This window comes from Leopardus geoffroyi, chromosome X (genome assembly GCF_018350155.1).
Source record: "Leopardus geoffroyi isolate Oge1 chromosome X, O.geoffroyi_Oge1_pat1.0, whole genome shotgun sequence".
Classification (NCBI taxonomy): domain Eukaryota; kingdom Metazoa; phylum Chordata; class Mammalia; order Carnivora; family Felidae; genus Leopardus; species Leopardus geoffroyi.
In genome coordinates, this window is record NC_059343.1 from 40,177,606 (window position 1) to 40,204,279 (window position 26,674).

Consider the following 26,674-nt stretch of genomic DNA (forward strand, 5'->3'; position numbering starts at 1 on the left):
AGAATGCACTGCTGGGACTTATCAACGACAAGTAAAATTTCCTTAAACTGCCATACCGTCAGATTGTCATTATTTAATCACATAATTGTGAAAATGCCATTTAAAAGTCAAGAGATGAAAAGGATGGGTGGATCGATGGGCGGATGGGTGGGTGGATGGATGGGTGGGTGGATGGGTGGATGGATGGGCGGATGGGTGGGCGGATGGGTGGGCGGATAGATGGATGGATGGGTGGGCGGATGGCCGGATGGATGGGTGGGTGGATGGGCGGATGGGTGGGCGGATGGGTGGGTGGATAGATGGATGGATGGGTGGGCGGATGGGTGGATGGATGGATGGGTGGGCGGATGGGTGGATGGATGGGCGGATGGGTGGGTGGATGGATGGATGGATGGATGAATGGGTGGGTGGATGGGTGGATGGATGGGTGGACGGAGGGATGAATAAGATATATAGGTAGAGAAGTAGGTAGGTAGACAGATGGTTTTGTGACCAAATGACACCTTCCACATGGGGAAAAGAGGAAAGAAAAAGAGAGTCTATGGATTCCCCCGTCTTGTGGTGCTGAAATCAAGTCACCTCATCCTTCATAAAACCTTGATGGTTCTCACACTCCAGCTAATAATGGAAGAGTTACCACTCGGGAACTTAACTCTGTGTGTGTGTGTGTGTGTGCGCGCGCAAATCAAGGCAACAGTTGAATTATTAAGGACTCCCCAGTAACCTCGCTCAGGACGCTGTAACAGAAGCCAGAAGATGCCATCAGAGACCCAGTAGCCAGATGTAGCTACTGATTACAAAAGACAGGATCTACACTGGCTACTGAGCCATTGAGGGTACCTACACACGCCAGCAGCTAGGTGATCCGCAGCCTTCTGGGGAGGGGTTCTGTGGAAGGAAAGAGAAAAACATCAATCCTGGAAACTTATGGGGAAGTGATATCAATGGATTTCAATTCCGTATTTTCTTTATTGACATAGCTGACAACAATCCCATGTATACAGTTTTAAAACAAACCTCTAGATTTATTCACTCAGTGTATATTGATTGAGTGATATTGAATCAAGGGCCAGATACTCTCCCAGGTGCTAGAGATCCAGCAGCAAACAAGAGATGAAAATCCCTGCCTTTCTGGGCACATGATTGTGAGAAAATCTACAACTGATTACCTGGCACGTGTTTGCAGTAAAATGTTATTATATGAAAAACTGATCAATTACAGTAAAGAAATAGTATTTCCCCACTACAAATTGAGGATGATAAAGTTATTTCTACCAAAGAAACCTGCAAAAAAGAGATGTCACCAAGTATTCAAAGCAGCAGCTCGCCAGTATGTCAGTTCCAAGCTTTCCTCCCCTAATCCGATGTCGGAAGACAAAAAGTTCGAGGATAGATGTCCTCTCCATGGATTCATTCATTCATTCATTCACCCCAGAAATGCCTACTGAGTGCCTTCTCCGTACTTTCTGCTGGGTCCCGGAAGTGTGACACTGACCAGAGGCCCTGCACTCATAGAACTGAGTGTCTAAGATCCGAGGGGTGTGTAGGCAAAGACAAAAAAGAAACTCGATTGATATGTATGACCGTTTCACAGAGTAATGGGACAGTAAAGACGAACGCTATTTGCATAGGTAGTCAGGGAAAAACCTCATTTGAACAGATCCTTGGAGGAGGAGGAGGAGGAGGAGGAGGAGGAGGAGGAGGAGGAGGGAGGTGGGGAACCTGTCACAGACCTGGGGTGAGAAAGAACACCGAGGAGAGAGGCAAGAGTCAGAACAAAGGCCCCGGAGCAGGAAAAAGCCCGGTGTCTTCGAGAAGGCACTCTCATACTGGCACATGACCACCGTGGCCAACTATTATTTTTGACTTTTAAGATTACTTAGAATCCTACCTTCTTATGAATTTAAAATGCTTTGGCTGTCACTTTGAAAAGACTGAGGAAAGTTATCATCAACTGGAAGAAAGCCTATACTTAGAACTTTAATTTTTTTTTTTAACGTTTATTTTTGAGAGAGAGAGAGCGTGAGCGGGTGAAGGGCAAAGACAGAGAGAGGGAGACACAGAATCTGAAGCAGGCTCCAGGCTCCGAGCTGTCAGCACAGAGGCCGACGCGGGGCTCAAACCCACGAACTGCGAGATCATGACCTGAGCCACAGTCCGGCGCTTAAACAACTGAGCCACCCAGGCACCCCAATACTTAGAACTTTAAATCACGGCAATCCGACTGGACATGTAGCTAGACCACGGAATGACACTGAAATATTCGTGGCCAGGAAAAGCGCCTTTAAAAAAAAACTGTGTTGGCTGTGAGAAAAGATGACCAGCTTTCTGGGAGTTCTAAATACATACATTTCAAAGGAATGATTTAACTATTTAATCACAGATGTCTAATTTTAAGACACAAGCTACTTGCCAAGTTCTAATAATGGTGTTTCACCAGGTGGTTCGCTCTTAGGGGAGGAGGGTGAAATTTACAAGGTGAAGTAGGTTTTTGTTTGATTGTTTTCTTTTTTTTTTTCCTTTTTCATTAAATTAAAACCAACTCTATGGTGAAGGACATTTTGGCCCTGCCTGAAAGCCCGGGCAGAAGTACCAAAGTGGAAAAAAAAAAAAGACTGCTTGTGCAGGTTTGGCTGAATCTCACCCTCAATGTAAAATGAAGCATTTTATAGAACACGCCAATTTATTTTTCATAAGCCGCTAAGACTAAATGTTCATAACTCTACTTTTATGAATAACACTGACAATTACGGTGAAGCAAGGGTTCCGTTTGGTTAGTTTTAATGCCAAAATCCAAAGGATTATCTTTTATAAGTTTTGGTCCATATTTAAATTAGAAGAATGAATGATACTTTTAATTGTTAAAGCTTGCCCTGCCTATCCTCCAAATGTTCCTAAATTTAAAGAACTATGAAGTTAACGTGGTCTTTCCCCCCCGCCCTCCTTTTACACTTATCTAGGTAATACCAAAAGGGAAATCTAAGTAAGATTTTACTAAAGACTGTACTATAGATTAGTGTCAGCCACTAACACACTTTTAAAGTTTATTAAAATATAGAATAGAATATCTAAGGAATATACTATAACACAGAGTATTAACCAATAGTACATTTTCAAAGCGTAGGACTACCTGGGTGGCTCAGTCGGTTGAACGTCCAAATCTTGATTTCAGCTCATGATCCCAGGGTTTTGGGATTAAGCCCCGTGTTGGGCTCTGCACTGAGTGTGGAGCCTGCCTAAGATTCTCTCTCCCTCCGCCCCTCTCCCCTCGTTGAGCATGCACTCAATCTGAGATGAAAAAAAAATTATTTAATTTTAATTTTTTAATGTTGACTAAGCATTAAAGAGATATAGAGAGAATGAGACAGAGCGTGAGCAGGGGAGGGGCAGAAAGAGGAGACACAGAATCTGAAGCAGGCTCCAAGCTCTGAGCTGTTAGCACAGAGCCCCACGCGGGGTTCGAACCCACAAACTGTGAGATCATGACCTGAGCCGAAGTTGGACGCTCAACCGCCTGAGCCACCCAGGCACCGCCCGCCCCCCCCAAAAAATAAAATTTTTAGATAAAATTTTTAAAGAACCATTTTCAGAGTTTATAAGTAAAAGTCAAAAAAAAGGAATTGGGTCCAACTGAAAATGTCACATTATATATAATTCCATTATCTAGCAATTAAGAAGCCAGCTAAGCCCCAGGGACGGGGGACAAAACTATAACCAAGGTACTTGCTGCTGAAGTCTCATTCACGGTGTAAGCAAACAAAATAAAGACAACGGTTTAAAACATTTCTGTCCATTCAAGCTAAAGACCATTTATGCGAGGTGTACAGAATGGGAAAGGGAGTTTGAAGGAAGAAGACTGATGAACAGTGAAGCCTAACACCTGCTGTTGGAAAGCCTGGTTGGAATGGAGATAAAGCCCATTTCTTGAAATGTTAACCTAGAATTTGAAGAGCTCACTCTCCAGAATTAGAACAGGGGTGACCTATAAACCAAATCAAGAAGTAAAGAAACCCACTGATGTTTCAAGCTAAGATGACAGATATAAAATGGCATTCTCATCAAAGTTCCACTAGAAATGAAAGAAACGCAGTGTCATTTGTCATTCAACAAAACAAGAGTAGACTTACCCTGTCTCTTTTAAGGGATTATTGGGACAATTCTATTTGCCCCACCCCCAAAGTATCACTGACTTTAGAAATTGTGGTTTTTGGAAAGAAATTTAACCCCAGGCACTGTATTTGGAAGTCAACAAAGAGGGATGAATAGAACGTTGACTTTCCCAAGTCAAAATGGTCAAGTTTGACTCTAGATGTCCCCTCCAACACCCACCCATGCGATTTCGCATATTTTAGTGCATGTCCCAGCAGCTTTCGGAAACTAAATAGGAATACAAATATATCTATGGATCTGACAGGACTCACCCCAGAAAGCTATTTTAACAAAGTCAGAGTTTACTTTAGAAAGCGAACAAAAATGGGGCGCCTGGATGGCTCAGTCGGTTAAGTGTCCGACTTCAGCTCAGGTCATGACCTCACGGTTCATGGGTTCGAGCCCCACATCGGGCTCTTTGCTGACAGCTCAGAGCCTGGAGCCTGCTTCTGATTCTGTGTCTCCCTCTCCCTCCCCCTCCCCCACTCATGCTCTCTCCCAAAAATGAATAAACATTAAAAAGAAATTTTTTTCAATGAACAAAAATGGCCTCCCATGGGGTAGATCTTATGTTAAGTGCTCTTAACACACACACACACACACACACACACACACACACACACACGGACATAAAGGCAGCTTTAAGAGGTGTTGAATATGTCTGTTACATCTCGATTGTGGTGATAGTATCGTGGGCATTTGCATATGTCCAAACTCATCAAATTGCATACAAGAAATACGTACAGTTCCTTGTCGATCGATCATATCCCTCCATAAAGTTGTTGACCAAAAACGCAAAAACAACTACCAAACTGCCTCCAGTGTGGTTAAGAACAAAAAGTCTAATGAACTCAACCGGCGGGCCCAGGGAAGAAATGTACACGTATATACACACCGGGCCCCATGGGGTGAAACTATGTCAGAGGGAAAAAAAAAAAAAAACCCGACCCAACCTTTTAAACACAGGTGACTAACTAAAGTACATTCTTGCGGACCTAGATTCCTTTTGGGTTACGTTAAGAGGTATGTGAGCCAGGGTCTCACCATAACCAGCACGTGGTTGCAGCCCATCCAACTCCTGCATACCTGAGATCCTGTGACCAGACGGACCAAAAACATTTACACCAGCTGATGGTCACTTGATTTTCGCATCGCTCTATTTAGTAAATTGCTCTGCAGGTCAACCTGAAGCCTGAGGTGAACATTTTCTGAGACGTTCCTGCTCAAGACATTTTTTTTTTTTTTAAAGGACTTTGCCTGCCAGATAATTCTAGTCCAAACAGGCCTGGGAAGGGATGGGGTTGGCACGAGATCCTAAAACAAGCTTGCAAAGGCGAAACCACTTAGAGCCCATAAAGACAGACCCAGACTAGTTTCTTAAAAATACTATTTAGCAATTAGACACATGCCTTTAATCCTTCTCAACGAAAACCAATTTTTTTTTTTGTTTTTTTACACAATCACAGGATGAAAACATGAATCATTTGGCTCATTAAAAACACTCAAGAGAAAAAGGATGGTCTTCACCTAAGGAACAGCCTTTTTTTTTTTTTATGGACAAGGTCCAGAAATTAATTGAACTTCCATCCATGTGCAAATATCTCTCTGTGTCACTCTCCCTCTCTCTGAAAGAAACCACTCAATTCACTTCATACAATGTCTGCAGGTGCGCAACTGCAGTGAGGAACTCTTATCACTGAAGAAGAAAGGTCATTTGCATTCTATCAATGGTAAGTAAAAAGAGAGTTAAGATCAAAACAAGGTGATTCTTCTGAACCTGTAATTACCAAACCAGGCAATTCGACCAAGATTCTGTGACTTAGCCCTTTACTTTGTCACAATTAACCCCCTACTCCTTTTCCATAATTACTGGGGTCTTTCAAAATGTGTCAGTATCACAGACACGTAAGTGTTGCAGGTTTCATTCAGAATCAAATGTCCACCAGGCCTCTGCTTTCGCCGCGGCACCAAACTCCCTTTTGTCACCGAATGTGCTCACGGTGCGAAATTCTTCGTTTGGTCTTTCTTTGCTCTTCCCATCAAGTTTCAGAGGATCTCCATTCCAGGAAAATTCTTACGTATCCTTATCCTTTAAACAATACATGCTTCCCAACTTAGTTTTATGGTACCTTTCTGTAACATTTGTGGGTGTTTATAGGAGCAAGCTATTTACTTGTAAAGGAGCCAGTTTCCTGACAGAAGTATAGGCCAGTGACAGCACGTTCCTATATAATCCCTTGTGGGTACCGAAGAGTCCTGGGCATTCAGGAAGGTTCTCCTAAATGCCTTCATTCCACAGGATAAGTAAGCAAGATCTACTGTGGTGCAATGAAAACAATTGAGACAACCGAACAAGTAACAGTGGAGGAGGGAAGAGAATAGAAGAAGGAAAAGAACAAAAGGAACATCCACATGTTACGGTTTCTTCGGCTCACGATGGTTTTACAATAAACTACACTGTAATCAAATGAAGCCTCTTCCGAAAATCATAGCTGTCTACCAGAAGTCGTACTGGACTTCAATTATTACGAGGTCCGTGGTAGTATGTTGATTTTTTAAATTATTGGTTTGGGTAAATGACTCATACCACAAAGGAAAAGGGAAGACGGCGAACGGATACGTGTGAAGGTTTGGAGGGGCCAATAATAACCGTTGGAAATGATGGAGGGCTACATGTATATATCATGCTTGCTGATACTATCTGATGACCTAGCGGTTACAACACCCACAAGATATTCACCAGGGCAAACAGGATGATAACGTGGATTCTACTATGTAACCAAGAGAAAACAGGAAAGTTGATGGAGATTTAGAAAAGACTGTCCTGATGTGTCTTGCACTGGGGAAAGGGACAGAATGGGATGTTTTTCAGTTTCTAGAGAATGGAAGAAAGACAGCCTTATAAAGTCCCAACCTGCACATCAAGTATTTGCTCCCAGAGCGATCTCCACCCAGTGGATGTGTGGCCACTTCAACTGGTCACAAAGAAACCAAAGGTAGGGGCGCCTGGGTGGCTCAGCTGGTTACGCGTCAGTCTCTTGATTTCAGCTCAGGTCATGAGCCCAGGGTTGTGGGATCGAGCCCCGCGTCGGGCTCTGCGCTGAGCATGGAGCCTGCCTGGGATTCTCTCTCTCTCTCTGTCTCTCTCCCTCTGCTCCTCTCCTGCTCATGTTCTTGCCTGTGCCCTCTCTCTCAAAATAAATAAACATTATTATTGGGCAGTACTGAGTTACTACCACCGAAACACTTTCTCTCCCTTCTTCCCTCATTAGTTGATGCTCGACTGGTCTACACTCAGTACGTTTTTGACAATATGTGGATGATTCTGCAGAGTACATGTCAGTGTTTAGAGAGACACTATCAATCTAATTAAAATGAGCCAGATTCAAAAAAATAACGAAGAAAATATCAAAGGATCAAGCTCTCAACTTAGAGGAAGAGGGCTACTTAAGACAGAGGGCCACTGGAAATGACAAAGAGTTAGGGCGCCTGGGTGGCTCAGTGGGTTGAGCGTCCGACTCCTGATTTCGGCTCACGTCATGATCTCACGGTTCGTGGGTTCAAGCCCCACATTGGGCTCCGCGCTGGCAAGTGCCAAGTGCGGAGCCTGCCTGGGATTCTTTCTCTCTCCCTCTCTCTCTCTCTCTCTGTCCCTCCCCGGCTCACTTGCACACACGCTCTCAAAAAAAAAAAAAAAAAAAAGAAAAAAAAGGAAAACGACAAAGAGCAAGGAGGAGAGACAGAGGTCAATACAGCCAAGAAGAAAAGGGGTGTAAGAGAAGCCCGACACCCAACTACAGCACCTAGGCACTCATCAACGAGGTAAGGCTTCCTGGGCTGTCCTAATGGAAGGGTATCAGATCGAGAAAACCAGAAGTTGGGAGAGGAAGGATACAGTCGGAGTAACCCTCCGGAGTTAAAAAAAAAAAGGGCGGGGGGGCTCCGGGGTGGCTCAGTTGGTTAAGCGTCCGACATCGGCTCAGGTCATGATCTCACGGTCTGTGAGTTCGAGCCCCGCATCGGGCTCTGTGCTGACAGCTCGGAGCCTGGAGCCTGTTTCCGATTCTGTGTCTCCCTCTCTCTCTGACCCTCCCCCGTTCATGCTCTATCTCTCTCTGTCTCAGAAACAAATAAACGTTTAAAAAAAAAAAGTTAGCAAAGGTGAGCCTCCAGAGTCCGAGAGAAAGGGAAGATTATTCACAGTCCTGAGCAAAAAGGCAAGAGATGAAGGAAGGAAGTCTTTCTTCCTGTGCAAGGTGGGGGAAGACACAGTGGCAAACTTTATCGCTAAGTTGAAAGGGGAAATAACAGAAACACAACTGCTGTTTATACTCATGGTAAGTAACACAAGGGAAATCTGGTTCCCCTTTCTGTGAGTGGAGAAAGGCGTCAGGAGAGACACTTGGCACCGAAGGATAATGTACAACCTTGAAAGGACTGGTTACGGAGGACAGGAGAGAATGTGTCTACCGAAGCAGTGCCTTTCAGTCAAAAAGGAATAGCAAAACGCTCTCATTTACAGCAAACGGCAAGGCCTAAGAAGCTAGAAAATGGGGGCGCCTGGGTCACTCAGTCAGTTAAGCGTCCGACCCTTGATTTCGGCTCAGGTCATGATCTCACGGTTTGTGGGATCGAGCCCCGTGTCTCCTAGGAGATGGGACAAGCCAGGAACGACCCCAACTCACCAAAGTCCAGAATCACCTGGTCCGCTTTGCAACTCAACGATCCTAGCCCCACATTCATTCCCCTGCTTCCCGTTCCTCGCTGGCAGACAAGGGTATTGAAACTATTCAAATTTCTCCCTGACAATTACGATTCATTCTGACATGAGCTCCCTTTTAAGTCCTATCCTGATGACTGAACTTTTGTGTCGTCTGGGGGAACAAACTGTTAAAAAAAAAAAAAAAATCTATACAATGTAATTCTTTTCATGCTGAGAGGTCAAATTCATCCTACTGCTGTACTCACTAACAGTTAACATGCCCACAGGACAGCTATTGGGACCCCAGAACAAGGATGGAATAAATGGAGGGACTTCAAACAGCAGAATCTAGACGATTTGGTGAAAAACCAAAATAAAACAAAACCAAAAAAAAGAGAAATTCCTTCCATTGACTTTCATGCTTGGGCAAAACCTCACTATCTCTGTGCCCTCAGAGGATTACATCTCCCGATTTTTCTAAGGTGAAAATAAACCTGAATGAGTTTTTAAAACCATGAATAGAAAGTTTAGAAACTGGAACTCTCCAGACCCTAGTCAGGAAAACAAGTCACGATTTGTTTTCGATGTACAAGGATGAACAGACAGAAAACTCGTAGGGAAATTGTCATTTTACCAACACAGCAAATGACAAGTTACAAGACAGCATTTTCCAAAGTGTATTCTACTTTGGAGTATTAAACCAAGAGACGAGTCCACACACACACACACACACACACACACACACACACCACAGTTCTATGAATCTCTTAAAATTTGGGAAATGTTACTGAGGTACTCTATGCTTCAATACAATGTTTCAATACAAACATAAAAGGTTCTGAGAAGTCCTGCAGGAAAGAAACTTAATTTAATGTCGTTCAACCCAGTGTTTCCTGAACTTATTCAACCAGAGAAGTTTTTCCCTGTCTTCTGAAAACATGTTTTGTGAAAGGCCATCCTAGGGAGTAAAAAAGGCTACAACGGTCCCCACGTTGTTCATCACGTCAGCTGCGGAGAACTTTGGTTGGCAACAGACCCATCAGAAAGGAAGAGGGATACTAAAGAAAGAGGGCCACTGAATGTGACAAAGAGCAAAGAGAACTGTCAGTCAACATAGCCAACGAGGAAAAAGGTGCCAGGCATGGACGGGCCAACCTTCTTAGCTAAGTAAACCCTAATGGCACCTGCCTTCAGCTCTTTAGTGTCCTTTCAAACCATGAGTTTCAGGCATCAGGACTCCACTAAGCACTGTGTAGTATCTTTTGTTTTTGTTTTTGTTTTGTTTTGTTTTTGAGAGCTAGAGAGAGCACAGATGACCAAGAGAAGGGTGGGGGGGGGGAGGGTCGGAGAGAGAGAAACTGCCCAGCGCAGAGCCCAGTGCGGGGCTCGATCCCGCGAACCGTGAGCTCATGACCTGAGCCGAAATCAGGATTCGGACACTTAACCGACCGAGCCACCCAGGTGCTCCAGGACTGTTTGGTATCTTTTAAAGAAAAGTTGACAATAATCCAGGGCACAAGATTTCACGTATCATGAAACGTGGCAATGTTGATGGAAGCCACAACGCAACTAATGGAGTTAAGCTCTAATGGAGTTAAGTATCGCGCCATCAGTAAGCACGCCTGATAGGGAAATCACATAGTAAATATCCATATCCGCTGCGAATACGATGTTTACGGGCTACCGTGGCTCTTTCACCAAATGAGTCTTTGGCCCTTAGAACATTCTCGTGAAGCCTGGGGTTGTATTACTACCCTTCTAGACAAGGGGAAACGGGATTAAAGACCATCACCGCGGGCAGCTCGTATGCAAACAGAGGAGACTCTAGTAAGTGACAAACCAATGAGCAAAGAACCCTGGCCAAGTACCCAATGGCATGAATTTGGGGAAGCAACAAGGTACAGTAGGAAGAATGGTGACCTCTCCCCAAGAAGTTGGGGGCTCTGTGATCCAGGCAAACAGCTTGGCTTCTCTGGGTTGCAGGGTGTGCCCCAAGAAAACGAGGGGAATATTGATCCTACCGATAACGGGATGGCGGAGATGATCACACAAAATGAGGTTTACCAAAGTACTCTATCAATGTCCCTGTGCTCTGAAAATAGAGTTACTTCTCTAACGGTGGTAGAATCTGAAGGTGGGATTTTCATCTTTGCCAGGCGAACCCTGCTGCAGAGCCTTTAGCCCTCCCTCATCATCTGGCGAGTGGTACAAGAGTTTTGTTTCAGTTGCCGATGTTTCCACACGAGGCAGGTAGCTGGCCCCACGGCGCTGGACAAGATCTGTCTGGAATCATCTGTTTCAATGCCCTGGAAACAGGAGGAACTAAAACTATCACATCTATTACATTCAGTTTAACTTGGGTTTCTCATCTGCACTAGAAGGTTATAGATCTATCCCCCCAAAATTAAACTTTCATCAGGTTTTTTTTTTTTCCTAAGAGAGGCCAAGTCTTTATTTTGTCAAATAAGGGCATTTTTAAATGCTCCATCTACTAGCATCGTGATCGCTCATTTTTTTAAGTTGTTTTTAACTGAGGAATAACTAACACGCCATAAAGTGCACCTATTTAAAGCATATAATTTGATTAAGCTTTGACATGTGTCTACACCTGTGAAACTATCACCACAACCAAGATAGTGAAATTATCCACCAGCCCCAAAGTTTCCCTGTGCCTTCCTGTAATCCCTCCCACTTACCACCCGAAGCAACCAGGAATCTGCTGTCATTATGAATTTCTTTTGCATGTTCTAGAATTTTACATAAATTGAATCATACAGTGTGTCCTCTCTTCTGTCTGGCTTCTTGCACTCAGGTGGGGTCCTCTATGTTGCGGACTACATTAATAACTCACTTCGTTTCGGTCTTGAGTAGCATCCATCATACGGATACACCATAGTTTGATGATCTATTTACCTGTTGATGGACATCGGGGTTGTTTCCGGTTTTTAGCTATTACTTATAGGAGCAGAAATGTCTGCACCATACGGTAGGTGTACGTTTAATAGCGTAAGACTTTGCCAACGGTCTTCCAGAATGTGCCATTTTACGTTTCTACCGAAATGTATTAGGAGAGTTCTAGATCATCCACAAACTTGCCGACCCTCGAATGAATGATCACCTGGTGTTTCGGTTTGCATTTCCCTCATGACGACTGATGGTGAACATCCTTTCATCTGCAGATCTGTCATTTGTCTCTCTTCTTGGGTAAAGCGTCTGTTCAAACCATTTGCCCCTTTTTTCTAGGCTGTGTCTTCATTATTGAAAACTCCGTCAGCTTTAACGGGTGGTGCAAAACGGACACCTAAGCACTCGGGTCGAAATTTCACATTAATTCACAGGTCCCCGAGAGGAGCAAAAAACCTCACCAATGCCGAACTAAAATACTGTCCAAATGTTAGGACAAACTTGAAATTCTTTTAAAGCTAGAAAAGGGTGGGATTATTTTTACTGGTATTGCCGCTAACTCTACATAGGCTCAGAGCTCCATCACTGAACAAAATAATCCTATTTCCGCGTGTCGCAGTGGTACCTAAACCATCTTAGTTCTTCCTCAGCGCCATCAGCTAAGATCCCCAAAGTTCCTGTCCCCAGGGCCACATTTCACGCTTTGTGCTCAGTGCGTTCTAATCCCTGAAGATTCCATTTTGCAAAAAGAATTTCTCGCGTCAAACTCGTGCCCACGTTCAAAAAGCGACGCAAGGCCAAACCTCTTTCGCACTTGTTTGTGCAATCAGTTATGGCTACAGTCTTCCTTTAAGATCTACAGAGTAGGCTAGTTTGAGGGCAGCTACAGGCTTTCCTTTGAGGAAAAGCAGGCCAGGTTCTGCCGTGAGGGGCCATTGGTTCGCAGCTCAATTGTTACAGTTGATGTGGGTTTCCTTTTAGATGCCTGGAAAATGACTCTGCTGACCACATCCACATTCTGAAATACTTTTTGAGAACTTGTAACCAAACTGCAGGAACTGACTCATTTTGCAGCGCCCAGACACCACACAGGCGTTCCAGAATGGACTCCAGTCAAAGGCAGAAATAGCAAGGCCTTAGAACACAGGCAGCAAATGGTCTATTTATATGGGGGAGACAAGGGGGGGAAATCCCGGATGCATGGGGCAAAACGGCGCAAGCCCCGGGAGACCATCGGAGGTGACTGGCTTTAGAAAAAGGACCAAAGAGAACACAACGACTTCATGAGTTAACACATGTGTTGCCCTCAAAGCTAGAAGTCAGAGACCAGGTGGCAAAGGGACCTTAACATCTAGCTCTCTATCTTTCACCTAGAAAGCAGATTCGGTTGAGACACGTACACAGGGGAATTTGGGGGCCACTGGGTCTCAACTGCCATTCCTGAATTCCTTGATAAATCAGGAACACACCCCCGCCCCCCATGTCTCAGGAGCTAAACGGGAATGGACCCCCAGGTCGAAGATGACAGACAGAAGTCACCTGGGCTTCAGACCAGAAATCTGCAGGTCCCCTGGGGGGCGGGGGGTCTCCTACCTCCTTCCTTATCTACTTCTACACCTTTCTTTCTCTCTCAACTCCCAAGCTCATCCAAGGGGGCTGGCTTCCACAGGAAGTGCCAACTCTCAGCTCCCTTTCTCCCAGTCCAGAGTTCCCACCTCCGGGGAGGGGCGGGGGGAACAAGAGCAAACCAGACCCTCCTCGGGCAAACACTCTATGTTCCCCAATTACTAATTTCTCCAACCCGCAAGTGAAACTCTCAATCTCTCAGTCAGTTTCAGCCAGAGGCAGTGAGGAAATCCGGTCCAGTTGAACTAAACTATAAATGACAAAACCAGTTAACTCTTTTCTGCAGGTGGGGTCCCTGGCTCAAAGAATAGGAGTGCTAACCCAAATGCATAACTAACTAGTGGAAAGTCAGGCGAGGCGGTAAGAAAATAAAGTCTCAAGGGGGGGGGGGGCGGGTGAAGGAAGATAAACGTGGACAAGACGTACAAACAGCTCTCAAGCCCTGTGGCGCGGTGCGTGCCGTTAGACCTGGTTGCGGGGTCCAATGTCGGTAAAATGACGTGTATATGCATTTTACGTCCGCTCTCACGGATGCCACGTCTGTTAACACAAAAGGGAGGACTTCTAACATCAGATGATGACAGAGCGGATGATGACAAGGGACTGCAACCCATCTGCAGCAATCGACTCTATCTTTAAGAAATTGCAAAAAAAAAAAAAATGGCTTTAACACAGTTATTTAAAAGACAGTAAGTAGATACACCTGCATTCCTCCCGACTGAGCAACTGTTCTGACTTTGGCACGCTCCCTTCCTGCCTCCGATTGTAGAAAAGTACGGGGGAACACAGCCTTTTCACCTGTATCGGGCCGATTTTCATATACAATTGAGAGGACATCTATCAAGTAAGTGAACATAAAACTAAGGGCCCCCAAAAAGAAAACACGGAGTTTTCGACACAGAGTTACGTGGAAACCAGGGAAGTTACCAATCCTCAGCTGTTTCACTGAGTCTAAAATCAGCAAAGACATGCCCCTTGGAGAGTGAAGCATTAACCCACTTTTGGCTCCTTGGCTGATAAGGAGTTGCTAGCTCAACTTTCTCTCTCTGTCTCCCTCTTTCCTCCTCCCGAGGTTTTCAGGTAATTTAAATGACAAAAGTGGCATTTTATCCAAAGAGAGCCCTGTGTAACTTGTACACACTCCAGTTACGAGGCACCATGGGCTGGTCTCTCTGGGATCCCTACATAAAATCACCCATACTCTCGGAACGCCATCCTTCTTCTCTCTAGTTATCGTCTCCTACCTTCCAGCAGCTTCTGTGGCCAACAAGGCCCTAGGAGACCTGATATTCACTACCTCCCAGACCTCATCTGCTACCTTCCCCCTTGCTTACCGTTCCACACTGGCCTCTTTTCTTAAGAGTTTTTTCAAGTTTGGGGTGCCTGGGTGGCTCAGTCGGTTGAGCATCTGACTTTGGCTCAGGTCATGATCTCGCGGTTTGTGAGTTCAAGCCCCGCGTCGGGCTCTGTGCTGACAGCTCGGAGCCTGGAGCCTGCTTCGGATTCTGTGTCTCCCCCTCTCTCTGCCCCTCCCCTGCTCACGCTCTGTCTCTGTCTCTCAATAATAAACGTTAAAAAAATAAAGTTTCTCAAGTTTCTTTATTTATTTTTAGAGAGAGAGAGAGAGAGCAAGCGGGGTAGGGGCAGAGAGAGAGAGAGAGAGAGGGCGAGAGAGAATCCCAAGCAGGCCCCACGCTGTCAGCGTAGAGCCCGACGCGGGGCTCGAACTCATGAACCGTGAGATCATGACCTGAGCTGAAATAAACAGTCAGGCACCTAGGTGACTGAGCCACCCAGGCGCCCCAACACTGGCCTCTTTTCTAACTCATGGACATACCAAGCTTGCTCCCAACTCCACTGGTGTGGTTTTTGTCTTCTCTGCCTACAATCCTTTTCCTCCGCATACCCGTGGGTAAGTCTTTGAGCAAAGTATCACGACATCAGAGAGGCCTTTCCCGAGAGCCCCAGATAAGCCGTTCTTCCTGGACCCCTCGGATACTCCTCTGTCTGACCTAAGTACCTACTGACACCTGGCTGTCCGCCTCCCCCTGCTGCCATGCGGGCAGGAACCCTGTGCACGGTCGTATTCCCAGACCCAAAACACCACCCGGCACGTGCGAGGTGTGCAACACGTTTTTGCAAAATGCACATTTCTCTGCCAATTGTTCCACGACAAGCTCATGAAGTCTAGTCGGCACCCGGGACAATTTCTGTTAACCCCTCACCCAAACGCCCCGTACTTCAAGGGCCAGGTGGACGGAGGTTAGAAGAGAGCCCATATCCCCAAGCATTAGAATGCAGGCAGGACCGGGGGGGGGGGGAGGAAGAATAGATTCCTTATGGGTAGAAGAGAAGGAAGGGTTTTACCTTTGCTGCTGTGTGGTCAACCCTCTACCAGAAAACACACACGGTTTGTGCCAGGACAAAGAACCTGAATGGTTAGTTATGTGTTGTTGTTGTTGGCTTCTTCCCCCCCCCCAAAAAAAAAAAACCGTGCCAAATGACTCCCAGGCTAAAAATCACCAAGTGTGAGGGGCGCCTGGGTGGCTCAGTCGGTTAAGCGTCCGACTTCGGCTCAAGTCATGATCTCGTGGTCTGTGAGTTCGAGCCCCACGTCGGGCTCCGTGCTGACAGCTCAGAGCCTGGAGCCTGCTTTGGATTCTGCGTCTGCCCCTCCCATGCTCATGTTCTGTGTCTGTCTCTCAATAATAAATAAATGTTAAAAAAAATTTTTTAATAAAAAAATAATCACCAAGTGTGAGTACAAATCCTCCTTCCTCCGTATCTTCCTCTCCCCAAAAGAGAGGGTATCCCTCGTTGTTCCCATCCCTACTGAAAGATGTTTTCCAAAATCTCACAATAAATTTAATTGAGGGCACAGCAGGATTTCGCCCCCCCCCCCTCCAAATTAGCCTAAATCCTACTTAAAAAAATCTTTTCCAACACATCGTTGCGGTCTCTTCATGTGCTCCAAACAGGGAAAGGAGTTGAAAGCTTGGGGCTTCTTAGACTGTATTTCCTGCCACATTCCCTACTAGGGGGCCCTTCCTCCGCCACCATCAAAAAAGAAAAGAAAGAAAGACCATTTCTCTGCATTATTTTCCTGTCACAAGCCTTTTCTCTCCCTTACTTTAAAAAAAAGAAGCCTGGCTGCCAAAGGAAGATGCTTAAAGACTTTTATGAATGTCAGCCTGTGAAATGTGCCTTGTCGCAAAAATGGCAAAGGATCAAATAAAAGACGGAGTCACTGAGGGGAAAGGAACAAAGAGTGGGCTGCCTTCCCCTAATGGACCCTCACACTGTCCTTTCTTTCATCTGTCTGCAGGTAGGCGTTGAATGAATTATGTGAGAATATGGATAAAGGAAGGAGGGGGGGGAGAGTGGGAGTGAGGGAGGGGAGGAGGGAGGGAGGAAGGAGGGAGGGAAGGAAGGAAGGAAGGAAGGAAGGAAGGAAGGAAGGATTATTATATCCTCCTATATCCTCCTACGGGCAAGGTCAATCCAAGGCCAAGAGATGTTTTTAAAACATTTCTTTTTTTTTTTTAATTTATTTTTGAGAGGAAAGCTGGAAAGTGGGGTAGAAGCAGAGAGACAGAGAGAGAGAGACAGAGAGACAGAGAATCCCAAGCAGACTCCACAATGTCAGCGCAGAGCCCGACGTAGGGCTCGAACCCGCCAACCGTGAGATCATGACCTGAGCCGAAGTCAGAAGCCAACTGACTGAGCCACCCAGGTGCCCCGAGATTTCAAAGCGCCCTGAACCCGTCAGCTTGGGTAGCTTGCCCTCACCTTCCAAGTCAAATTCTCAAGCCACATTTGAAAGAGGAGGAAAATTCTCAAATGTGAGCCCCCTCTCCCACACTCTGAAAATGAACTCCTCATCCAAACATAGGCTTTTGATGCACATCGGTTCCTGCAATTCTTTGCTCGGCAGTTTCGCCCTCCTAGACAGCACCCAGAAATAGATGCAGATAAAGGAGAAAGACATCAGTCACTGCGGATTCGTACTCATTTTCCATTTCTAGGGATTAATTCCACGCCAGATAGAAGAATCTCCAGAAAGGTTAATAACCGTGCATCCCTGGGACCCAAAGGCTCACAAACTTCTCACTTCCACCCCCACTTTCAAGTGAAAACATTCGAGAAAAAAAAAAAAAAGCAGGGGAAGTTACATGAGTAAATTTGTGAAGCGCGTGAGATCAAATGAAAACAAGGAATTCCCCTCCTGGCCTTTCGTGGCCTAATTTAAACTCATAACACACAAATGACTAAAACTGCCCCCGTTGATCTGTGAAATAAGAAACAGAAAAAGTCAACTGTGTATTTCACTATTGAGAGGGCCAGGCTCGGAAGACGTGACACTTTGCAGAATAGAAATGAGAAGGCCATTTCTGAGACTTTCAGGTTCAGTCAACTTTTATTCTGCTTTTCTGCCAGAAGGACTTCCCATCCGTACCGGCAAGAGCCTATTTGGATTTACACTCTGGTTCCACAGCTTACCGGGTGAATGGCCCTACGCACGTTCCTTTACCCCTGTGCCTTAGTGTCCTCATCTATGAAACGGGCCCCCCCAAATCGCGCCAGTGGGATGTCGAGGGGATTGAAACGGTCAGCGCGGACAGAGCACTTATAATGGCGCTCTGTTGTAACAGAAAAAGAAAGACACATACCTTAGAATGGATCCACAGGCTTTGCAACCGAACTGAAGCCTGTTCCCAAAAAGATCCGGGAAGGGCACTCAAGTGTGTGAAGCACCATGATTCCCGGGACCACAGCAGGTGCTTTACACGTGGTTCTCTCGTTTCCTGCCATAGCCCCGTGAGCCTGTGAGTCCTGACCCTCCACTCTCGAGGGCCTCTGGAAATAAATGGACTCATTTACTCACCTAGCGAGGGGCAGGATGCGCTTAAAGCACAGGTCTGTTGGTGCCCAAAGGCTAGACCTCTGGGGGAGCAAACGCTCCAATGGGTGCCGTGAACGGGCACCGTCTTGGGTCACCGTAACCACTGCCACGTACTTGATCCACTCACTAGACAATGCCTGGGGGTTTGGAGATTTTTTTCCCCAGGTGATCAGAACTTTGAAAGCACCCTGGAAAGCTTTGCTGGGCTCGTACAAACTCAACTCAGTTTCTCTCAATTGTAAGACCTTCGGGTCTCACTTTACACAGATGTCACACACATCCTAATGGAGAGAAATCGATGGGCTTTCATTGAAAAAGCCTTTATCCATCTACTTTTAAGAGAGGTGGGACAACAAAGCATTCTTCCAATGCCACCACCAGCAATGGGTTTTTAGTGGAACAGGTGCTTATGGAGAATTAAAGTCTTCCAAGGCAGAAAAAGAAGATCCTTTAAAATAAAACCTTACCTTCCTTTTCACAATCGATGACTCCACCTTCTACCTTAAAGGAAGCCGTTACACTGTGCTTTTAAGCAAGGTATTACTCTATCATCGAAAGCAATGAGAAACTATTTTGCTATTAAAATGTAACGAAGAAAAACAAAATGTCCCAAATATTATATCGACTTACAAAAGCATATTGTATTCAATTTTACAGGCATCTCATCTGTTCCTTTAGGAATTAATTTAAAGAAAGAAAATCAACTATGTAAATGCTCTAAATACTTTGGAATGTGCAAACCAGAATCAATATAGGATGTTATGGCAATAGGTTATAGTTGAGAACTTAGGAACCTGACCCACAAACTGTCCAATATTTGATCACTTATATTCTTTTTATGTTTTTTAAAGTTTATTTATTTTGAGAGAGAGAGACAGAGAGAGAGACAGAGAGAGAGAGAGAGATCGAGCAGAGGGAGGGGCAGAGAGAGACAGAGAGAGAGAGAGAGAGAGAGAGAGAATCCCAAGCAGGCTCTGCACCATCAGGGCAGAGTCCGATGTGGGGCTTGAACTCACAAAATGTGAGATCATGACCTGAGCAGAAACCAAGAGTCACATGCTTAACCGAATGAGCCATCCAGGGACCCCTAATCACTTACATTCCTTAGTGTAATTGTGTAGAATTGTCTTATATTGAAATTTTTCTTAATTTCCAACCCCCCCAAAAAATACTGGTACCAGGTAGGTGAGTTTAACATGTTAACCCCTGGAAGCATGAGTTTCCATGTTTTCACTGGAATAAAAATTTTGCATGGTTCCCCAGCTCCCTATCTAGATTGAAGGCAGTTCACAAAGCATGGAAGTATTTTGCTTTGCATATCCTCCTTAGTCCCTTAAAATAGGCTTGGTTTTAAAAATCCTCAATGATTATGTTCAAATTTGGCTAGTTTCCTCTCCTGAATGAAGCCATCAGTTCTCCGAATACTGACTGCACAATCAAAGCTGTTGAAGAAACTCTCGTGGCTGTGAATACAAAAATGGTAACTAATAAGTAAGAGAAATCCAATGGGCAGAAAAAATTTCATTACCGACAGCAGCCTGAGACTGATGGGAGGGACTATCAGACGGAGATCAAAGAGAAATAAATCGGAGATCCTTACATTAGTTCAAAAATAACATTTCTGCTAGTGATTGACTGAACCGGCAAACGAACACAGAAGTAATACATCAGGGAGAGACAAGTGCTAAGAGGAAAAATGAAGCAGGGTAGAGGGACAGAGAATTTGGGAAGGAGAATGCGGAGGTTGCTATCAGCTTGGAATGAATCTTTTTTAGCCCTAGAAATGCATAGGTATTGAAGAGACACCTTATATACTTGTTTGAAAAGTGCTGTTAACAAGTTTCCTTTTGTGGGGCACCTGGGTGGCTCGGTGAGTTAAGCAACCGACTCTCGATCTCAGCTCCGGTCATGATCTCGCGGTCATTCAAGGTCATACAGCTCAAGTTCCACAGACTGCCTGAATCCGCCCCCCTCCCCCCAAAAAAAAGGGCCCTTGCTTTGTCCCAACGTGGTTCCCATGCCAGGGTGCTCACCCTCTCCGAGGTGACCCCATGCCCTCCACAGGGCCCACACCGCCTGCTGGCTCAGGGGCCCAGAAAATGTCTATGAAAAGAGTTTTCCCTGCTACTCAAGATTGTTTCCTTGGGGCTGAGGAAAGAGTTGTTTCGTGTGTCTTAATTTTTCAAGATCAAGAAGTCCTGCTGCCTGCTGGTGGAGATCGATGCTGGCAAGCCTGTAAAGAGATTAACAGCCTCTCACACCCCTGGAGCTCCCACACTCCCACCCAGGAGGACCTGGGAGAAGCATTCCACTGCAGGCTCCTGGCCGTGACCACGGGGGCGAGGTCATGGGCTTCTGATGACAGCAGGGCACCGGGTGACCTAGGAATCAGGTAAGTGGCTGACCCGCCCCTCTGACTCAGCCAAGACTTCCTGTGCCACCGGCGTCTCTCAGACCTAAGTGGGCTCATTAAGGGCAGACCACGTGGGCGGTGTCACATTGGGCAAGTCGCCTCCCCATTGCGTGCATCAGTTTCCCCGCGTAAAACAGGGGTGAACGGATTGGCGATATTCACTTTTTGCCAGGATTCAATATAAGTTAAGGTAGGTAAAGCATTTGATACGTCTAGGGGCCAGGACACTGCTGTGGGCGTCAGTGATGCATTTACATCAGTGCCTGGCACATGAGAGGAGCTCAACGTGTTGTCAGTAATTAGAGGTCCACCGACCTGTATCGGACACTGTGATCATTACGATGACGATCTGATAACGGTAACAGGGGACTCTTCTACCTGTGAAAACTCCCGGGGGGTCTGGTACAGCACTCCGTAATCAAACACCAGTAAACCATACGAACGCTTGTACTAAGTGGGATAAATAGAGACTATATATAAATAGCCTCCCCCCCCCAGTTCAGGTCATGGTTAATGACCAAATAAATAGTCAAAACCACTTAGGAGCAGAAAATAGGAAGCCCTTCAGGCATGGAAAATCCATGACTCCCTAATTAATCTATGCCAAACAGTATCTAAACCACCCCTCCCCCCTCCAAATACAGGGCACCGTAAGAGACTCGGTCAACCGAGTCACTTCTACCTACGAACGGCAGGTCTTAAAGTAGTTTTTCACTACAGGACGAAATGCTTGGGTTTTACCACCATTTCCAGGGTACAACCTTCTCTCCCACAGGAAACAGACAAGCTATCAAAGGGCAAATAACTGACTTCAAAACATGTGCCTTAAAAGAATACAGTGTTCTCCGCAGTCAGCCCAGAGGAGATGAAGAAATGTGCTATGCCAAAGTGGTTAAAGGATCCTGCCACCAAAGGATTTGCACCAACCCATGGAAGCCGACCTCTCCCGCCTCTTTATTAGCCCCGTATGTTGTTATTTATCTTCCCCAACTTTTCGGACCCCTTTCCGTGGATTCTACTCCTCAAGTATTTGCTTTGTTCGAAACCTGTGTTTACCACTCCCATGGCGATCCGGACACAAAGGCGAGTCAGGAAGACATGGAATGAACGGAGGTACTTAATGTTGCTTCATGGTTTTTTCCCCTTCTCATTATCCTCCTACTCAATGAGACTGTAGTGGGAGGTCTGAATGACATTTCCAAACCGAGAACTTAAAGCTACATTTCAACACCCAACCCCTCAGTTGTCATAGGAACAACACTAGGCGGCTTATCTAGATTCTAACAAACAGCCACTTGTTTCGCTAAGAAATTAAGCCTCCTCCCCCAATCAAATATATCCACACACCCCATATACCTAACCTTAAAAAAAAATACTTCTGGATAAAACTGTATACTACACCAAAAACTTAAGAAACAAGCCCAAAGGGAGCATGTTCATATCCCTGAGTATGCAAATATCAAATGCTATTTGCGAGAAATTGTTTTGAGGTCTGTCACTTGACCTGCATACCTTCAGTCTGTAGTTTTTACAAGCCCCACAAAGCCAAGGTGCTCGTGTCTTTTCAGAGCACACAAAAATAATACTCTCCATAACCCCAGTAGAGAAGTCAGGGCAATGTTAATGGCATTTATCCTACATGTATTTTTAAAAATCAGTAAGTTGATAACAAAAGAGCAAAGAGAATTAAAAACATGAAGGGCTAAAGGAACTCTTCTGGAATATACTTCCTGGCATTTACTGCTTCCACCTGCTTCTGCTTCCATTATATTTTTATCACTCAAAACAACGGCTTCTCAGTGGATGAGTAAAACCTAATACTTAGAGGCTTTTTTTTTTTTCTCATTAAGCATGGCAGTAGCCAGATTATTAAATCATCAAGTTTTGCCCAGGTATTTACATGAAATACAGAGCTCAAGGTAACTGCGAATCACAGAACACAAGCTAACAATTGGATAGAAGTTACCTGTAAATATCTCAAACCTATAAATTCAGGGGCTTCAGGGAAACCAGGAGAGTTTTTCCTGTCCTCAGCCACACCTTAATTAAAGTCAAATAACCTGTAACAGTCACACGTTTGGATCACCAATCTGGTTTGCTGGCCATGTTCACGTTGCTTTTTGTTTCTTTCTTTGAAACTAAATCCTGATACCGGAGTTTTGAGAGCTCTCAGTCTGAGCAAAATTGACCTCACAAGTCATCCTGTTTTTTATGATACGTTTTTCTCCCTTTCAAGTTAAGGATTTTTAAGATTTTGAAAGTAACGGAATGGGAAGCAAAAGTCAGACGGGCAGATTCGACTTTCAATTTGGCTTAAGGTACTTAAAAACAGAAATCAACAGCATTATGTCCTACAGAACCCCAAACGTAACCACTCTGTCAGTAACGGTTTTAATTATATAGAGTCACTTTCATAAAGGAACATCACCAAAACTACCTATATCATTGCTAGCAGTTAAATAACAACATTTTTTTTCCTGTCGGATTCTATAAGGAGACATCACATGGTTGTTCGTAGTGACCAATAAGAAACTAGTAAGATCAGGTAGCCACCCCCCCCCCCCCATTCTAACTATATTTTCTTATTCTAGTCCCCCTTCCCGGCACAATCATTCTTAAAAAGCCAAATCAAGAAATCAGACACTTTAAAATGTAAAAAAAACCTATTGCCAGCTTAATCAGCCCCTCGCGATCGGTAGGAAATGTTTCCAATGCATTACTTAAACTTTCATTTTGTAGAGTTCTAAGTAAATAGTTGTCATCCTCGGGTAGAGGGAGGGCTAGGAGGGCAAGCTGGAGAATTCTGAAAGCAACCCTTCAAATATTATACAGACTCTTCAGACTAAATGGAAACCTATACCCATGGACTATCAGTGCCCCAACTCTACCAAACAGCCCGTTTGATTTGTGTCTCCCCACTAAAAAGAAAAAGGGGGAGGGGAAGCCAACTGGTTATATTACATGTATTTGTCTAAACCGGCAAAGCCCAGCTCATCATCTTTGTTAATAACCTGGCTTCTTCTCAGACTTTATGGTATATTCCTGGGTGACTTCTTTCGAGAATTCCCCCCTGTTTATGTGTTCTCTGGTTCAACACAGTTGTTAGGGGTCTGTGAACAATTTTACAATCCCCACGTACACCATATGATATCTATTAGGGAGTGATGCCACTTTTCACTTACCAATTCTGGATAAAGCAGTATTTCCTGGTGACAGAATGCTGCTGCTTCCGTTCGCTACAACTCCCTCTTCACAGCTTGATAAATCTGATTATAAAATGTCTTTGTTCCAGATCACACGAGGCGCTTTTCCTGCGAAAGTTTTCTAAAGAGTTAACTGCATTTCATTCCTGTTACAAAACGAACAAGAACAAGGGGTGGGTGGGGGGGGGGGGTTGGGGAACAGGGAGTTAAGTCCACACAAGTTCCTGGCAAAAAAATTTTAGCTGCATTTTTCTGAGTTTAATCAGTAAGCTATATTAAAGTGACAGTTACCAGTTCGGGGAGCCAGAGTTTGATCAAGTCGGCCACCACCGGTGTTGGGTGTCTTCTAGTGATGTGCAGACCCCAAGGAAGAAGTCACTTGGTCATCTATCACATGTAGCTGAATCACTGGACACCCGCCACCCCCCCCCCACCTCCACCCTTGTTGAGCAGCACTCCGGGCAGGATGGTGGCTGGACACCCAAAGCAGGACCTCTTATAGGGACCCGCCAATTAGCTGCTGACCAATCACAGACAGCACCTAGTACCTAAGTCACATGACAGGGCAGTCCCTATGACTGCAGGATTTCTGAATTACTGGGGTTACACAAAGGACACTCATTCAGGAAAAGAGAAAAAAAAAAAAAAGCCATAAGCCGAAACAGAAAACGCCCAGGCTGTGACAACTCCGGCTTTAAAACAGGGAACACCCGAACTTCACACAGACCGAGAGAAAGCCACAGCCAAGCCAGGATGAAAATCAGAGGAATGCCTGGCACTTATTAAAAATTAATCCCAAAGCAAAGGCTGAGTTTACAAACCCACGTCAGCTATAAATACACTCTTCCTTCCTCTACAGTCTCCCCGACAATTCTGCATTCTAAACGTCTTTAGTTCAGAAGGCTCCCGTGAGCCTCGGGAAAACTCCGGTAGGAAACTGGATAAGAGACGCGAGCCCCTTCTCTTCCCATCCCCTCAAAATACCCCCAACGGAGATTCGAGGTGCGCCATCAACAAGTTGCTTAACCAAAATGCATTCCTTTCAAAATGGTTGGATAACTCAGGCCAAATTAAACCTTGTCATGACACATTTGTACGGTAGCTACCAAGTCATATGTGTCTCCCCCACCCCCGCTCTCTCTCTCTCTCTCTCTCTCTCATGTAATCGTTTTAGGCTGCTCACATCAAGAACATTCTCATTAAGTAAATGAGTCCCCCCCACCACCACCACCTACTAGCTACCAATCTATTTATGTTTAACACCTCCGATTTATTGCTTACACATTTATGTCCTAGGAAAAATTCAATTGTGAAAACCCCCTACCGTTTCTTTGCCCCCTCCCACCCGAAAACGGTACTTACAAATGTTGTCTGTTTGGGTCTGTCAGTTTCTCCCCCTCCCCCGACATCTGAAGCCAAAACATGCGCTCAACTTCATCCTTCAAGCCTAAAGGCCCTATTTTGATCGTGCAACGCTGCAACGGCTCTTTCTCCGAGGCAAGCCCAGAACACTGTGCTGCTGGCCATTCCCAATTTATGGAAGGAAGCGTATGTCAAACAAACCAGGTGATGACTCACACTGCCTCCCCCAGCCACATTTTCCCCAGAATGGGAGGGTAGCGTAAGTGCAGCCCATTTGGATGTGACTCAGTTTTATGAGACTGGTGATTGTAGTTCATCTGACAAGCTCACATTTTTTTTTTTTTCCTTTATAACGTGTACATTTCAGGATCAGAATGCACGTTCTAAACAGTTTCAAAGAACTGGACCGCGGAAACGAGAAAGTTGCAAGATTATTTTTAAGGTACGGCAAAGCTCTGGTTCTAGTCCCAAATCCTTAAAACTTCCTGATTATCCCTTGAAAATGTCATACCTGAGGCAACCTAACCTTTGAGTTCACAGGACAGCCGTAAACGAATTTTATACATTTAGGTCTACTAGAGGCTTTCACCGGGGGAGGGGGACTCAGACTCTTTCTGTCCTGAGGACCCAACTGCAAGTCCAAGTCTGGGGCCCACGTGGCAGGTTCTTCAGGAAGTGGTCGGGAGCATAAGAGCCACGTTGAGGCTTTCACTTTTGCATTTACTGCAATTCACATACTAACCTGAGCTTTTCTCTCTCTCTCTCTCTCTCACACACACACACACACACACACACTCATGCAATTCAACCACATCACACGCGCACTCACACAAATCTATACAGTCCTCTCATCCCAACATGCTAAGAGCTGCAAGAGAAAAACTTGGAAATCATCAACTGTCATCTATGAAAATTCCCATTAAATACACGGCCATGCTGAAAAGTCTTCACCTCAGGAAAAAGTTGACTACCAAGATGGCAGAGGCGTTATATGGAATAAATTATTCCCGGGTATTACACAGGCAGGAAGAAGGCAGTCCTAAGAAGTGCAATTCCCCACCCGAAAAATCTGGAAGGCTTGGTCTGAGCAAGTTTCATTAGAGTTATCTCTTGTCAGAGTGCTTCCTTTAACCTTGAGCAAAGCCAGCAACCGCTTGGACTAAGGCTTAACATTTATGGTTGACAATGCCTTGATGGAGGACTAATTCTGTTACAACAGGAAAAAGATTCTATTTCTAGAATTCACAAAATTGTTCAAACACCTAACTTTCAAATTGGTAGATGAGGCCAGAGAAAGGGTATACACACTGAAACAGTGAAAAAGAGCTAATTCCGGACCTGACTATTCACTTTACAAAACGATTCCCTTGAGGGTTTTGCTGGAATAAACCCTACATTAAATATACATAGAG

The 26,674-nt window shown here is 45.1% G+C and overlaps 1 long non-coding RNA gene across 1 annotated transcript; it reads right to left on the minus strand.

Moving 5' to 3' along the window:
* Positions 1–379: 379 nt before the first annotated feature.
* LOC123594090 lies at positions 380–25,178 on the minus strand. Its single transcript, XR_006710666.1, has 3 exons — positions 24,192–25,178; positions 23,880–24,046; positions 380–888 (listed from the first exon to the last, which is right to left on the minus strand). It is a non-coding gene; the product is annotated as an uncharacterized LOC123594090 (long non-coding RNA).
* Positions 25,179–26,674: the final 1,496 nt, after the last annotated feature.